We start from the raw sequence: 14926 nt of genomic DNA on the forward strand, positions 1-14926 counted from the left end.
ACATAGCAATCCAATGACTCTTAATGGTATGGCTATACCCATAGATAAGTGCCTTGCTCAATCCACATCAGAGAAGCTTCTTGTAGTATATTGGAATTGACACAGAGACCCACACGCACACAATGTGTAGAGAGTGGCAGGCATTGGAACATTCAGTCCTAAGTGGGACATTTTGATCACTCCTCTCCACTCAAGGCTCAGGGAAGTATGAGGAAGAGGAGGCAAGAAGATTGTAAGAGCCAGAGGTGATGGATGATTTCAAGAAAACAGTGACTTCTAGACACAGTCGGTCTGATGTTCCTATGTGCTTAGGCAGACACAAGATTTACAAGGGTTCAAGCCAGAGGGAGTGCCTGCACGGAGAGGGGGAAGTGGTCATGGGCTGCCACTCCTAAGCAAGGAGCTATACACAATTAATATGCAGTGGCGAAGGAGGAAAATCAGTTTTCTCCAGTGCAGTCTCACTGGGTATGTCAATCACCTTCAGGCCAGGTCCCATGCCCAGGGGTAATTGGCCAACATAAAATGAATTCAACTGCATCTTTGGGGAGTCTTTGTTTCATTTTGCTTCGTTTTATTTTGGGGGAAGGGGCTTATCATTTGATTGCTTGATTTCTATTTTTGTGTTTCTTTCTTTCTTTCTTTCTTTCTTTCTTTTTTTTTTTTTTGAGGGGGAAAAAAAAACCCAAAGAAAGTTGGATGGGTAAGGAGGTAGGGAGGATATGGGAGGAACCAGAGGATGAGAAAACGTGAGTAAAATATGTAATATGAAAAAAATTTCAAGTAGTAATGTTTAAAAGGTAAATCCCTGGCACAATCACTGGACACTCCTAACGCCCTCTGTTAGGTATGTGGGTGATGGTAGTGAGCTTGCCTGGATTACAACTTCCCAAGTGGCAGTGATTTTTAATTTTTTTTGCAGCTTTTTTTTTTTTTTTGCATGTCTGTATCTTGCACTACTGTTTTTAAAAAACTGACTTTTGTAATGAGATTCTTTTCATATAATTCTTTGAAAAATTTGTACATTCTATAATGTATTTACCCACTCCATGCCTCTGAACTTCCTTTTTCCTTTTTTACCCCCCTCTGGTTTTTGGAGACAGGGTTTCTCTGTATAACAGTCCTGGCTGTCCTGGACTCACTTTTGTAGACCAGACTGGCCTGGAACTCACAGCAATCTGCCTGCCTCTGCCTCCTGAGTGTTGGGATTAAAGGCATGCGCCACCACACTTGGCTCCTTCTCAACTTCTTATTCCTTTGTTGGTTTGTTTCTTCAAGACAGGATTTCTCTGTGTAGCCTTGGCTGCCCTGGACCCACTTTGTAGACCAGGCTGGCTTCGAACTCACAGAGATCTACCTGCCTCTGCCTCTGGAGTGCTGGGATTACAGGCCTGTGCCACCATGCCTGGCTCCTTTTTTTTTTTTTTTTTTTTTCTTAAAAAATTTAATCCACTGTCTTCAACTTGTACTGTCCAAATATGCATGGGTGCTGGGCCATCCACTTAGGCATGGTTCACCAAAGGGGTCCAATTCTTTTATTTATTTATTTATTTATTATGTATACAGTGTTCTGTTTGCATGTATGCCTGCATGCCAGAAGAGGGCACCAAACCTCATTCTAGATGGTTGCGAGCCACCATGTGGTTGCTGGGAATTGAAACCAGGACCTTTGGAAGAGCAGACAGTGCTCTTAACCCCTGCGCCATCTCTCCAGCCCTGGGGATCTAATCCTTAAAGGAAACTGACTCTCCCTTGTCTGGCAGCAATCAACTGATAATAGCTCTCAGAAGCCCGGTGCCCCAAAGGGACATTCATCATAGGGATGCAGCTGCATGGTATTTTCATATTCATATGTTTTTACCAAATAAATCAAAATACAGAGCCAGTGCTGCAGGAATTCTGTCCTATTCCTTCCCAGTCGATACCGCTCTCCCTCTTTCTTATTTCCAGTATAAATTAATATTGAGCTGCACAGAAAACCTTACACTTCTTACTTAACATTTATACTCCCTGACCTTTCCCACTCCAACTTTCTATTGACCAAAGAAATAACATCTGTCAAAATTGTTCGGCATGATAGGCATGTTTTTTTCTTAATAACGCATTACAATATGTAACTATCAAAAAGAAGTTTCTTCTTGTACCAATTAGTATAATCTCTTGGGTCATTATTGGCACATATCCATACTTCGTTTCTCACAAGTCACTAGATTATTTCTGAAGTCTATGGCAACATGAAGTCATGGCCTTTGAAGGCGATGATTTTGTGGTGATTGAGTAGCTCAAAGTCACAGGATACACTGCGACAATCTTCATCCCGCCAATGGACCGTGCACCCACCCAACACACTTGTTGAGTATCTAGTGTCGCTCCACCTTGGACTCTTAAGAAGACTCCCATCTCTTGGCTGGAAGTGAAACGAGTAAATTTTGTCAAAGTGTGGTTAGTGCTCCGACTTAGGTAGGCACCAGGCGCACGGAGGAAGGGCGGCTTCCGGAGATGGGGCGGATAGGTGGGTGGGCATTTCCCCAACAGCTGCTGCCAGCTACCCGACTTTGATCACTTTGCCGCCTGGCAGCCGCGGCGGTCAACCTCATCGTTCCTTAGCAACCGGAGCCGACTGTCAGAAAGACTTCCTATTGGTCTCACTGAAGGTGATGGGCAGTTGAGTGGTCCAATCGAAATTCCTAAGCTTGCCAGGTTGCCCCGCCTACTCTCGGTCCGCAGGCGGCGCATGCGCCGGTGGGCGGGCCTCTGTGCAGGGCGGTCGCGGAGCCAGAGCAGCGGCAGCTAGGCGTTTGGGCTCGGTCGAGACCGCCGTGCTTGCTCCTTGCTCCAGCAGCCGCCGCCGCCGCCGCCGCCGAGGGAGCGGCCGCCTATTGTCCTTCTCCGCGGCCAAGGTGCGGAGCTGCTCCGGCTCGGCCCGCGGGGGAGCCCCGGGAGCCGCACGGTGAGAGCGCAACTTAGTTGCGGGAGTTCAGGGAAGTTTGGGCGTCTGAGGAGGGGGCGCGCGCGCAGCCGCCCCTCCCCCTCGGCTGCCTTCGGTCGCGCGCGCGGGCTGCGGGGCGCGCGGGAGCGACGCGGGTGGCGGACCCTCCTCTGAAGCCTCCGCGGCCAGAGGGTGGGTAGCGCGACCGGCGGCCGGGCCTCCTCGGACCCACGTTCCCCTGTTGCCCGCTTCTGTGGCGCCTGCTGCGGTTCTCTGAGCGACGGCTGCTCGGTGGGGCGCGCCGCTCCGACAGAGTCTGCGGCCACGGGAGCGAGCAGGTCCCCGGGGCAGTCGAGCAGGGTAAACACTGCGCGCCCCCGCCGCCTTTGGGGGTTTTTCCGCGCTTTCCCCACTGAGGGGGACCGGGGGCGCGGCTGGCACTCGGGGAACCGAGCATTCAACTCCGCAGCCAAGGAGCCCCGGTGCAGCCTCAATCACTTTCAGAATTAGAGAATCACTCCGTTTGGTATATAGGGCTCGCTGACACTAAACTAGGGTGCGAGACGCAAAAAGGTATTAATGGGAGGGGGGGAAAACTCGGTTTTCTTCTCGTTAGAAAGTGTATATCCTCCGCCCCACCTTTCAGCTAAAATATTGGGTCACTTTAAGTTTCTAGACCCCACTATGAACTCAGGAGTTGACAATGAAAGTTGGATTGAGCAATATTTTAGTGTTCGGTCTTTGCTTTTCCACTCCATAATGAAGTTATTTTGAGAGTTCTTTGCCTTGGGCAAATAAATATACAAAGTGATGAGTTTTGTTTTTTGTTTTTTTGTTTGTTTGTTTTTTGGTTACTACCTTCACCTTATCTCCTTTATTTCCAGAAGTCGCTCATTTCTCCCCCTCCCCCCAAAACAAAAAAACAGAAACAAACCAAACCAAACCTTTGGCTTGCCCAAATCAGGGTAAGCGCTGCAGTTCTTGAAAGGTCATTGTTTGTAAAGGAGTTCCCATCAGTTGAGATGACTGATAAATCAGTGTCACTTTCTTACACCTTTGTTTCTTGTGGATTTACAAACTGCATTAAGCACTTGCCTTCTCAAGTTTTGGGTGGAATTCATTCCACTGCATTTGGTTGACTGGACTTACGCTGTGATGGTAATTCTGTTTCAGTTCTCAAGTAGCTTAAGTATCTGTCATTCCTACTGAAACACAGTGGCCATATGCCACTTCATGTTCATTTAAGTTGTGGTTTTTTTTTTTTTTTTTTTTAATTTTTTTCAGTTGTGTTTCTTTGACATCTGTTAAACTTGAAATTTTCTTTGAAAACTCCTGCAAATGATATTTTGCCTTGTGTTCTTTGTGAATAATGTGAAGACATGGTGTTTGGGTTGTCCGTTTTGTTTGGCTTTTGTTTACTTGAAATCCAGCTTCGTTTACCTGATAAATCCAAGGAAAAATCTTCTTAAGGCACAGGGATTCAGAATTCATGATCTTTGGGCGGAGGGAAGGAGGGTGGCAGAAGTTGGAGGTTATCAAGGAGTTACATAACATAACAAACATTGCCTAGAAAATAGGTTGACCAGGATACCAGTTGCTTTCCTTCCCTGGACTGTGATAACATGTTACCCATGTTTTGTTTTCTAGAAAAGTCTGTACACATGGTTGCCATTCGGCTTTTGTTTGATTTGGTGAAGCAGTTTTTACTGGCAACTGATAGTGTTCACAGAAGAGACCCATTAGTTGTGGGGCCTTGTACAATATGATAATAACCTTGCACGTCTGTGGTGAAATTTAGTTTATTTAGGAGAATTTGTTAAATCTCTTTTTTTGAGATAAGGTCTCACTGTGTAGCCCAGGCTGGTCTTGAACTCATGAAGATCCATTAGCCTTGTTGAGACTGTTAAACTGCTGAACAGATGTGGTTCATAGCTCTTCCCGCCCCTTTATTGTGAAACTTAGGGAGGGAGCATAATGCAGAAGAAACTCACTTTTTTGTAGTTATGTAAATTTGAGTTCAGACCCTTACCCTTTCTTTGACTGGTTTTGAAGCCTTGAACATTGCACTTCACCCCCTCCCCCCAGCTTGTAACTTTCCTTCTAAGGGGTAGTAACCTTACATGTTCTTAGGAGTGCATGAAAATGGTGTGGGGGGCTTAGAACACTGTCCAGTATTGTGTAGGTGGGGCTGCTTCTTGGTAGCTAAAATGATAATTTTGATACGTTATACATGACTTTTTTAAAAAGTGGTTTAAAATGATGCTTCTGGACAGAAGATGGCTCAGTGGGTAAAGACACATGCCACCAAGCCAGATGACCCAAGTTCAGGCCCCAGAACCCCACATAATAGGAAAGAACCAACTCCTGAAAGCTGTTCTCTTACCTCCACATCAACACTGTGACACTTTAACCCCCACCCAACTCTAAACACACAAATGAGTGTAAAAATTTAAAAGATGTCATTTGAACAGAAGGATGCGAGAAATGATACTGTTTTCATCACCTGTTGGCCTGGTAGGAAATCTTAGAGCTGTATAGCTTGGGAAGTGACAAGAAATGGATTGTTTTCAGTACTAGCAATGTGTCTGTCTTAGTCAGTGGTCTGTTGTAGTGAAGACACCATGACCATGGCAAGCTTCACAAAGGAAAGCATTTATTTGGGGTTTCAGAGGTTTAGTCCATTGTCATCATGGCAGGGAGCATGTAGGCAGACATGGTGCTGGAGAGGTAGCTGAGAGCTCTACATCTGGAGCTTCAGGAAGCAGAAAGAGATCATCTAGTCCTGGCTTGGACTTCTGAAAGCCCACCCACAGTGGCATACTCTCCAGCATCATTTAAATGCACGCCGCACTTCCTGGTGACCATGCATCCAAATCTATTCTCATTCAGACCACCACCCATCTAAGCTATAGTTAGCTTAACTTTTCCTTTATTCTACCTTGGTCTTGAAAATTGTATGTATGGCTTTATGACATTTTTCAGGTTGACATTGTGTTAGCATAACACACAGTTCAGAGAGTTAAGCACACCACTCACCTGCCTTTTCAAGTGCCTCTATTTACAGAAGGAAGAAGTGGCTAAAGTCAGTTGTACCAACTTAGTTTAGAATGTTTAAAATGCCAAATGGAGTAGATATGTTTTAGAACTGTTTACCTGATGAAACTTAAAGACTGTGGGTGTAAATATTTCTGATCAAGCTACCTGGGCAAGCTTGGCTTTTGATGCTTGCTTCTCTCTCTCTCTCTCTCTCTTTCTCTCTCTCTCTCTCTGGTTTTTCAAGACAGGGTTTCTCTGTGTAACAGCTCTGGCTGTCCTGGAATTCGCTCTGTAGTCCAGGCTGGCCTTGAACTCAGAGATCCACCTGTTTCTGCCTCCCAAGTGCTGTGATTAAAGGCGTGCTCCACCATAGCCCGGCTGATGGTTGCTTCTCTTAAAGTTAACTTTTAAGTACATTCCAACAGTCCTGAGCTATAGTTATTGCTGATAAGGATGGATATTCATATGGAAGTGATGACATTGTGTTGTGTGTTCTGCCCAGCTTACCACGTTCGGGAAGAGAGAAGGAAGCTGTTTGTAGGGAAAAGTTTATTTCATGTACGTGTCCTCAAATTTATAGTTTTATAGTCCACCTTTCTGTGGACTGGATCATTGTAAGTAGATCAAACTCATTTTTTATCAGTCTTTGCTGTGATTGTTGGACTAGCAGATCCAGTATTGAAATACTGTGATTGTCTGATTTCTGTGTTGGGAAGTGGGGGTGCTTTTTTCTTTTACCTCTTCAGAGCTGTATCTTGGGAAGTTTGTATGACGTGGATGGTGAGTTGAAAAAAAGGGAAAAGGTGTGAGGTGTTTACTCTTTATGTCATGAAGGCTTCTTGTAGAAATTGTTATTTTCTGATCCTAGGCCTACTCTTGGTCATAAAATTAGTTTCTCCCACCCAAAATAATGAATTGTTCTTGAAAGGTTAGGAATCAGTTCCTGTGGCACATGGCCATCAATTGGTGTTTTTGATGTCAGCATAGGGAAATGACCCTAGAAGTTAAAGGCTGAGTTTTTGAAGAACCCCAAGATGGTTCTCTTGTGTCATCTCTACTAAAAGCACATGGTGTGCAGCCACAATCTCACATTGCCATTTATCAGCTGTGGGTCTTCAGCAAACCGTTTTCTTTCTCAGACTTAATATCTTTGCTTCTTACTCCCTTCCCCCCAGTACTACCCTGTCAGCTAAGTGCTACCAATGTGAGAAACACATGCCAGAAAGCACTATACTGTGTGGTGCTGCGGTTTCATTGATTGGCTCCTGGTATGGATAAAATGTAAATCCTAGCCCCACAGGGGAGACTGCCACTAGCTTTGCTGTTACTTCTCCTGGAAAGCAGCTAAAGTATTATATGGCGCCTACCCTTCCTCTTGCTTGGGAAAGCTGACCTGTTTTCAGTCCCTGTCTGGTTCTTTTCATGTTTTCTTTTATTTATCATGGAATATTTCTGGTTCAGCGTGCTTATTGTTAGATGTCAATTGCTGTCCACTCAGCACCTGACCTCGGATGCCAGCACTTGATGTCAGGTGAGGCCAGGATAAACAGTGGACACAGAGTGTCAGAATACTTAAATCAGACTAGAAAGGAGTTTAATCAGTTTTCTGTTGCTTGATGCACTTCATTTAACCTACATTCATTATTTAGTTATCAACACCCCCCTTGGGGAAAACAATAGAAACGTGAGAATGAAATTACTAACCTATTTTTAGGAGAAGAAAAAGTTCCTAAAGTTACTTGTCAGTGGCCGTGTAGCTAGCTAATTTATGTTAAGTTGAATTGATTATTATGGCTCAAGAGGTCAGGCTTGTCCATATCATTGATACTGAAAATTTTAAGTACATTTTAAAAGCCAATCAAGTTTGTTGTGGTTATTACAGAATGCAATAAGGCACACTCATTTTAAGGTCATAGAGTTTAGCGAGTTTAGGATAAAGCGTCCTTGCTTATAACTCAATAGGGTCAAAACAGAACATTTCTGCCATTTTCAAGATTGCTATGCCTGCCAACCTTTTGGCCAGTCTCTTTAATGCTCATCTCCTGCCCACTTTACATAGGCAACCCCTTGGGTATTCTGTTTTTTGGCACCGTGGTGTTGTCTTCTCTGGCCTGCTGCCTGTTTTTGTAAATAAGGTTTTAGTGAGATGCAGCCACACCCATGCTGTCTGTGGCAGCTTTGGAGCTATAGTTACAGCTTAGAGCCGGAACAGAGACTTCTATACAAGTAGGTTTGGCCTTGATTATACCTAACAAAACCCAGCTATTCACATCTAATTTGAACAGTACTATATTTTCTAACATATATTTGATTTATTTTTATTAGCATTCATTTGAAAAAAATATTGAGGGCCTGGGTAATGATTCTGTGGGTAAAGTGCTTAATGTGGTAAGCTTGAAGACCAGGCATGGCACTGTGTAATCCAAAGGCTGGGAGCTGCGAACAGGAGGATCCTGAGGCTTCCCAGCCAGCTAGTCTAGCCAGTCTATGAGTGCCAGGTTCACCCAGTGGAGAGAGATAAGAGGAGGACAGCTGACACCTACCTGCCCTCCATAGGTATGCGTGCCAGCAGGAGGGCTGCCGTATAGATGTTCACCCTGCACACAGATTTGAGCTAGGGAAAATGAAGCTTCACTCAGTACATTGTTATTATGTCTCCTTAGTTTCCCATGTTTTTCTCCCACATGTCTCCTTGCTGTTAGGAGGCTCAGCTAGAGACATCCCCATATCCTCCCTGTAGCCTGCCCTGTTGAAGGTAAGCTTGTCTCAGTGATGTTCCCACTCTTGCTTTCCCTTTTATCTCCAAGCCCTCTCCCTTCTCCTTCCCACTCTCCCCACATCTGACAACCCCCTCATTTCCCTCCTCAAACCCTCTCCTACCCAGTTCCCTCTCTGCACCCACTTGAACTGTGTATTCTATTTCCGCATCTGAGTGAGATTCAAGGAGGGCCTCCCTTGGGTCCTCCTTGTTACTTAGCTGCTTTGGTCTGTGAATTGTAGTATGGTTATCCTGTAATATATGGCTAACATCCACTTATAAATGAGTATATGCCATGTGTGTCTTTCTGAACATGGAGACTGAGGCAGCTACCTTCTAGCCAGGCAGGACTCAGAGTGGTGGAAGGGGAGCACCAGTCCACCTACAAAACCTTCAACCCAAAATTACCCTGCCTACAAGTTGTGCAGAGATAAAGATAGTAAAGACTAAGGGAATGTCCAACCAATGCACGGCCCAACCTGAGACCCACCCCATGGGAGAAAGCTAATCCCTGACACCCTGACACTATTAAGGATACTCTGCTATGTTTACAGGAGCCTAACTTAATTGTCCAGAGAACAGAGCCAGAGAAGCTAGAGCCTTTGGAGCCCAGATCAGGGTCGCAGGTGGCAGGTGTTAGACACAGCTATTTAACACCATTGGGGTTCAGTTTTACTTAAGTGTAGTTTTCAGTGTGCCCTGGTTCTTCCCTCTTAGATTAAGAGAATATATAACTAATCTTTTTATTTTACAAGATCCCACAGTTTTGAAAAATTTGTATTTTCAGAAGAAAACACTGTGGGATTTATAACAAACACTGTTTTATATTGTGAAATTAACAGAAACTTGACGAGCTTTTGGGTTGTTTTAGAATCTGAACTATATCAACATTAGCTTTGCTTTTTAGATGTATTCTTTTTTCCATCTGATGGCTGTGGTAAATGTGGTAGATATTTGAGAGGCTTTTTGTAAACCTAACATTTTCTATTACCCATAGATCCCTTACAAAATCTCAGAATGGCTTGGGTGCTATGTATATATAAGGACATCTCTCCTTGGTCTCGCCATTGAGTCTTGTCAGGTAGGTGGTTTTCAGAAGTGGATTGTGGCATCGCATGGAAGTAATTTGTTACTTTTGAGAAGCTGAAGAAGATTTTGAAATTTCCCCCTAGGTTCCCTCAACAGGAGAGCTAGACTCAGAATACAAAGGAGTTCTCCGATTACTTAGGAAAACACTGTGGCGACAGGAGTTGAAAAATAGTGTAAATGTTTATTTGGTCACATGAGTGTAAATGTTTACTTGGTCACATGAAGCTTTGGGCCTGGTTAAGATACTTTCTCCTTTTGAGGATTAAAGGCTTGCTTAGATCAGTGGATAGGAATGGCCAAAACTTTTGTTTGGGCCTTCCTTCCAAATTGGTTCTGCATACATGCCGAGAGCGTAGGCCACTCTGGAGCGATCTTTCCCAATTGTTTTAAACAGGTCAGTAAAGGAAAGAAAGGAACTTGTATGCCTCTTATGTGTTCATTTACTTAACTCTTTATATTATATAAGGTAGATAATCCCCCCATTCACAGATTTGGTTTTCTTCCAAGTACGTGAACTATGACTTTCATCTAGGACTTTTGATATATCCTAGTTTTGTTGTAAATGCTATAAGCCACATTTTTTTTTTGCACCCTGATATAATTATATCCAAAGTAGTCAGCTTAAAATTCCAACTTGTTCTTGTTATAAGAAATCATTTGTGGTCTACTCTTAAAAGTTTTCCTGGAATTCTTAAAAACATGCTAGGCTTTAATGTTTGTGCCTGGAAAGTAGCAAGAGCTTGCCATTAGTTTATTTTTTTCTCATATACAGTGACCGTTGTGGATGGGAGCCAATAATTAACGTTCACACGCTTGCTCACATCTTCAAAGTGTTTTATAAACGTTTAATTAGTTCATGCTTAACTTACGTACTAGAAGTTGGAAAGCCAGTTTTTAAAGCTCATTTTAGCAGTACTGAAGTGTAGGGGGTAAAGAAGAAAAATTCATGTGGAGATAGCTTTCCTCACTCCCCTAGCTTTTGGTCCAGCATGATTTTTGGGGTATATAACTTCTGGTTAATGCAAGAGTAGAATTATATGGATTGGGAGAAAGAACACTGGGTAGAAAGTTTGGAAAAAGACATGGATAATTCACTTTCAGCTCAACTTTTGTGTAGGCCTGTTAAATGTGAATTCTCTTAATTCATTCCTGTGAGCATTTTGAAAGACGTAGACTCTGGAAAAATGACAATACATGGTAATACATGATAATTTGGGGAGGGATTGTCTTTACTACCTTCCTCACGACTAGCTTCACTCCGGTAAAATGGCTTCTCCTTGACCAGGCTGTTCAGTGGAAGGGATACGACTCGCAGTTGTGCAGTGTTCCTGTCACATTAGTTGTGTAACCTGCATGACCAGTGCTTTTCTTCTGCTCTTATGTTGCTTTGTTCTGTGAAATCGCTTGTTTAATTTATTTTAATTTAATTATTTTGAGACAAGCTTTCACTTTGTAGCTTGCCTGGAGCTCACTTATATAGCCTAGGCTGCCCTGGAACTCCACGTAGTCCTCTTCAGCTTTGAGCGCACAGCACTGGTATTTAGGTGTGAGCTGCCACACCCAGTTGTGAAACTGTATTTGCCAGTGACTCAGGTTTTAATAGTGAAAAAAAACCTATTGTTTTTCTCTATAACACTGAGTGTATCAGATTATCTTTCCTCAGTTGGCAGGTGAGACACAGGATAACACTTCTCTTTTGAATCTTTGGAGAGTCTGTGTCATTCATTCACCTGTCTTTTGAAGGATTTAGGAGTTCTTTGTACACAAGGATACCAGGTATGCTTAAGGAGTAAAGAACACTTGGTGTTTGCTTATTTCCTTCTGATTTTGTTGTATGTTTGCTTATTATTACGAGGTCCTGTTTGAGGGGTAGGTGCTGTGTGTTTACATGCAGTACTGTTAGATGTCAGAGCTATGTTTTATCGTCATGGTCACCTGGAATAGACAGATATGGTAGATTTATGACAGGCACAAGATGTAGCTTTATTTTGGGCTAGAAATAAATACAAAAAGATAGTTCTGTTTGATATGGTCTGTTTTACTGCCGCCGCCGCCACCATGGTGTATTAGGATCTTGTTCTTAGTAGGAAGAAGTGTTTCAAAGAGAAACTGCCTCTAAAATCTACTTCTAGGCACATGGTTTTCTCTTTGCAAGTGCATCGTCACGCTCTCATGGCTTAAATTTTGTTTAGTGCTGGGGCGGTGGCCAGAGGAGGATATAGAACTTACAGAGAATAATTCATATTGCTGAGAACCCGTTTAAGTTTTGGTGACTTCCTACCTTGTTTGGAATACATAACTAACTGTCACTACTCTACTTTAAAGCATATTTCCTTCTTCATATACAATGTGGTAAATATTGTGTCTCATTGTTTTCCTAAGGCATTCCTTTGCATCATTGTTTATAGCCTCAGCATTCAGAGGTACCTGTGAATCTTTGTCCAGATAATCTTGCCAGGAAAACTTTAATACCTGATGCACAGAAAGGAGAAAAATTCTGAGATCTTGGCATGCATATTTATTTAAAATTTTATCATGAATATGGATCTGTTCTTCTTGGTACTAGATAAGCATGGCCCTAGGGCCAGGAAGATAGCTCAGTTGGTGGAAGTGCATGGTGTGTAGGCTTCTTTTGAGGTCAGATTCCTGGAACACACTTGATAGCTCAGTGTAGCTGTAGGTATTTGTAGTCTTAGTGACTGACTCTACAGCCAAGTGGAGAGCCTCTTTTCCACCACTTGCATCCTCCAAGCCAGTTGATGTAGATAGCTGGTGCAGTTTGAGTTCCTACCTCAAGCAAATTGTGTATCAGTTACTAGTTTTTAAATTTATGTTTTGTTATCTCTGTGTGTGCCTGCACATCCACACATGTTGCCGTAATGTGTGTATGGAAGTCAGGGGACGATTTGTGAGAGTCTGTTTCTATACGAGTCCCAGGGTTAGGGTTAATGGCAAACATCTCAACCTACTAAACCATATGACTAGCCCTAATTCTTAATAATTAGTTTTTAATTAATCATGTTTCTCTGTCTGTCTGTCTTATCTATCTATCCATCTATGTATCAGTCTTACTGGTCTATCATATATGTCAGTGCTTGCTTGTCTCGGGACCACTTGAAGAAATCAGTTCTTTCTTTTTTCTTTTCTTTTCTTTTTTTGGTTTTTCAAGATAGGGTTTCTCTGTGTAGCCCTGGCTGTCCTGGACTCACTTTGTAGACCAGGTTGGCCTTGAACTCAAAGCGATCTACCTGCCTCTGCCTCCCGAATGCTGGGATTAAAGGCGTGTGCCACCACGCCCGGCTAAAATCAGTTCTTTCTTACCTAGGTACTGTGGAACAAACTCAAGGTTGTCGTCTTTGATGGCAAGCATCAGTTTGGCCTGCTGAACCTTCTTACCAGCCCAGATTTTATTGTTTTTATTTTATTTTAAAAATTTCACTTTGTGCATACAAGCGTTTCACCTTTAGGTATGAATGTACTCCACATGAATGCCAGTCTTTCCAGCCCCAAAAGAACAAAGTAGAGCTCTGTGGCCAGGCATGTTTGGTCCTTTGGTTTGTTTGCTTGTCTCGGTTTTTTTTTGCTTTTTTTTTTTTTTGTTTGTTTGTTTACTTAAAAAAAAAAGACATCAAGTCAAAGAGTAGTCTTAGCTGACCTGGAACTTACTGTTTAGGGCCATGTTGGCCTTAAACGCAGAGATTTGAGCTCTTGACTTGCAGGTGCTGTGATTGAAGCATGCACCCCTATAATTGGGTATTTATTTTATTTATTTATTTACAAATTTATTTTGAGACAGAGCCCTTCCTTGCTTGAAACTCACTGTGTAGACCAGGCTGGCTTTAGACTTAGTGATATCTTCCTTCTGCCTCCTGAGTGCTAGGATTAATGCTATCGGCTACCATATTTGGTTTACATTTTTTCTTTTATTTAGTTATTTTGTGCATTTTGTTTGTATGTCTATTCACCACTTAACTGCAGGGCCCCCAGAGTTCAGAAGAGGCCCTGGGACTGGAGTCACAGACAGTTGTAAGCTACCATGTAGGTGCTGGAATTGAACCCAGGACCTCTGGAAGAGCAGTCAGTGTCATTAACTGTTGAGTGATTGCTCCAGCCCCAATTTTACTAATTTTCAATAGTGAGTTTTAAATAGTATCTCACATATAATTATATACACTCATCAATATCTTTTTAGAAGTATGACATGATCTGTTTGCAGGGCACTAATAAGACAGCTACCTTGTCAATGCAGATGACAGATCAGTTACAGAAGTAAGGCCGTAAGCCTGTTGAACACCTTTGTATGAGATGAGAGGTCTGCGTCAAGTCAGACATGAAAACTTAAAGCTGTACAACCTACTGATCTGAGCTGTTTTTAGGTTCTCCCTTATGTCACATATTTTTTTCTCTCTCAGTTGATTGTTTCTCTTAAATATCAGCATAAGAATGTTTTGATTTCAATAAAATTATCTTTGGTTTTATGTCAGTCTTTTTTTTTTTTTCTTCTTCTCCACATAAAATTTAGTTATCTTTTCCTCCTTAGGGATTATTTTCTTCATACAGTGCATTTCCACTTTGATTTTTATGAAGAAAACACCTTATTTTTATTTTTAATTGTTTTAAAAGAGCAACTGACTACTGTAAGTTTTGTGATTCATAATTTATTTGGTAGTGAATATAAAATGCTGACTATTTTTCATGCTTTTTATTCACACCATCATCCAAAAAGCTTTTACTTGAAGCCCCAAGAACAACGGGTAGACTGTTGTTCGCGGTCCCCGTTCTACACATTGCATCCTAGCCCGTGAGTTCTGTGAAATACCACAGTTCCCTGCCCTGACCGTGATAAAGTATTGTTTGGTTGTTTTGCCCAAGTGCTGTGGCAGTGTAACGCTTACCACTTTACTAGTTAGCTCCCTAGGATATGCACTCTTAAATGGAGACATTCCCTTCCTGAGTGCAAATAAAAGTAATGATTCCTCTGTGAAATGCCTCGGGACCCAAATATGACCAGAAGAAAAATGATATTTTCCCCTCAGCTTGATGGCTGTTGAAATGGCCAGGGGCAAGTTCACTAAAATAACAGCTGTAAGATTTAGACTCTTCATTGCTGTGTG

The 14926-nt window shown here is 42.6% G+C and overlaps 1 protein-coding gene across 1 annotated transcript in view; it reads left to right on the top strand.

Moving 5' to 3' along the window:
* The first annotated feature begins 2850 nt into the window (after positions 1 to 2850).
* Positions 2851 to 14926, top strand: part of Akap13 (A-kinase anchoring protein 13) — a 283527-nt gene continuing 271451 nt past the window's right edge. Inside the window, exon 1 of the mRNA XM_051148733.1 lies at positions 2851 to 2950. The gene's annotated coding sequence lies outside the window, so the exon portion shown is untranslated. The remainder of the gene's footprint in view (positions 2951 to 14926) is intronic.

This window comes from Acomys russatus, chromosome 7 (assembly GCF_903995435.1).
Source record: "Acomys russatus chromosome 7, mAcoRus1.1, whole genome shotgun sequence".
NCBI classification, from domain to species: Eukaryota; Metazoa; Chordata; class Mammalia; order Rodentia; family Muridae; genus Acomys; species Acomys russatus.